The following is a 2,378-nucleotide window of genomic DNA, read 5'->3' as shown; positions in this document are numbered from 1 at the left end:
ATTTGTATTTCCCATTTATCCATGTGGCTTGCTTTCTTTCCTGACTCTCAGCTTTAGTATTGTGGTAGCTGTTCATTCACTGGCAAGCTGGTAAGGTACTCGTGCCTTTTCATCTTTATTAGTGAATATCACAAGTTATGCAAATTCCAGATTTTGGACTGTATCTATTTCCCACTGAGGTCAAGATTAATCTCCCATTGAGTATAATGTCAGCAAAACAAGGCCCTTATACAGTTTTTTGGTTTCAGTTTTTGTTCTGGGTTTAAAATACTTCCGCAGACTGTACCTGATGCAGCATGATGTGTTTTCAGAACAGGGGATGGTATAATCATCAGTAGAAGATTTCATTTAATGTTGTGCCATTTTGGCTGCTCTGATTGTTACAAATTTGCACAGATGTACAAGCAGGAAGATTTGTCCAGGGCATCTCTTTATTTTCATGGAGGTAAATTACATTGCTAAATGCTGACACTTTAAGGGACCAATGGTCACTAGCGCAGGCTATCTGTGAAACCAAAATAAGCTTAAGGAAATACTAAAGTATGGTAGGTGGCAGCTACCTGAAAATATTGACTTCCTAATGGTGATTTTCCTTTCCAAAACCCAGGAGGAAGGTCTTCCTTGAGAAGTCTTGGCAAAGTTCTCTTGTTTGGAAGGATCTGGGAAAGGAACAATGTTGGCATCTGGAGCCACGGAACCAGGGTACCTGTGACATATACTTCCAGATAATACTGAGGTGTCCATAGTTCAAAGGACTGCGGAAGGGCCTGTTGAAAAGTGAAGCAGAATCTCTCTGGAACAAAAGAACCCAGTGTGGTAACTGGGAAGGCTGAGAAGCAGAAACTGAGTCAGTGGCACAGATCTGATGCTGAGCCTGTTACAGTAATCCTTGCCGTGTTGAAGATAACTTAAACTGACTCTATAGCTACATGAACAAACAAGTATGCACTTACAAGTGTTCAGGACTTTTCAACAGCTTGCCCTTGCTAAATAGCAGTTTACAATGCAACATATTTCACTGCTTATGAATATAGGGTACTTTATTAGTTATAACCCCTTGTGGCTGGGCACTCAAGGTACCTACCACATTAAGAAGTCAGGCAGCCTATAAAGCCACTGGCAGGGGCAGGCCAGGGCTGATTGGGAGCTACCAGGTGGGGCTAAACCTGATAGAGGGAGTCACTTAACTCCAGAGGAGGGCTAGGCTTACAGCAAGTATAAGTTCATCTTGAACCCTGTTGAGTAATATCTCAGCAGGATAGCTGCAGCTCCAGAAGGTAACACCTAAAGTAGGAACTAAGGAGCTGGAGGAAGTTCTTTATGGACCCAGGCGAGCCCAGAGTGAGGGGCTCAGAGCATAAGACCTATTGTGAGGCCTGGGGGGAGCCCAGATCGAGGGGCCCAGCATAGAAGACTGATTGTGGGGTCCAGGTGAAGCCCAGAGAGAGGGGCTGAGAGCCAAAGAGACCTGCTAAGGACCCTGAGAGAGTGGCCCTGTGAGTTTGTGGGCTGGTAGGCTGGAGAACTGACCCCAATAGAATCTCACAGACCTGCTAGCGGGGCCAGTGCCTAAAGAGGGGCTGAAGGCTAGCGGCAGCCACAGTGGGAGACTGCTGGAGCCAGAGAGGGGCCCAGAGCCCTCAACTGTCCCAAGGTGGGGCCAGGGCCTAGGAGAGGCCACAGTCAGGAAGGACCGCCACCAGAGAGGAAGAGGGATCGGGGGCCTGCAGCTCAGAATCAAGAGAGTCCAGCCACAGCTATCTGAAAAGTTGGAGGGCCCAGGACATAAGGTGGCAGAAGGAGCAGCCCAGAAAATCTCACTGGCTTGCTAGCAGGGCAAGGGCCCAGAGAGGGGCCAAAGGCTGAAGGCAGCCAAGGCAAGATTTCTGGAGCCAGAGAGGGGTCCAGAGTTCTCAACTGGCCTAAAGCAGAGCCAGGGCCTAGGAGAAGCCGAAGGTACAGGTGTGGCCACAGCCAGAGAAGAAGGGGTTGGAGAAACTGAGGCCCAGAAGGAGGATACCTGGGACAGGGCCATCAAATGTAGAGGAGAGTCCAAAACAGCACTGAGACCAGGGTACCTGGAGGTGGGAGAGCTAGAAGTAGCTTGGAAGAAGAAGAGATCTGAGTCCAGAATGGGGCGCATGAGAAGACCAGGGACTGAGAGAGAGAGAGAGCTGGGGCCAAGAGAGCCCAGAGGGATGACGTCAATAAGGACTCTGTACCCGTTGGCAGAGAAAGGCTAGGGGAGCACACCCCAAAATAAAAGCAAAGATGGGACCAGAGGGTCCAGAGGCCCAGGCAAGGGGCCTAGGGAGAGGGTGACACCAGAGGGGCCCTAAAGCCCAGGCAGGGGTTGAGGAAGTCCAGCAGTCCAGAGC

At 49.7% G+C, this 2,378-nt stretch overlaps 1 long non-coding RNA gene across 2 annotated transcripts in view; it reads left to right on the top strand.

Moving 5' to 3' along the window:
* Positions 1-606: 606 nt before the first annotated feature.
* LOC102385670 overlaps positions 607-2,378 on the top strand; it is a 26,379-nt gene continuing 24,607 nt past the window's right edge. For both annotated transcript variants that reach the window (XR_003094109.1, XR_323838.3), the window contains exon 1: positions 607-702. This is a non-coding gene — a long non-coding RNA (uncharacterized LOC102385670). The remainder of the gene's footprint in view (positions 703-2,378) is intronic.

This window comes from Alligator sinensis, unplaced genomic scaffold, assembly GCF_000455745.1.
Source record: "Alligator sinensis unplaced genomic scaffold, ASM45574v1 scaffold309_1, whole genome shotgun sequence".
Classification (NCBI taxonomy): Eukaryota; Metazoa; Chordata; order Crocodylia; family Alligatoridae; genus Alligator; species Alligator sinensis.
This window is presented reverse-complemented; position numbering and strand designations above follow the sequence as displayed.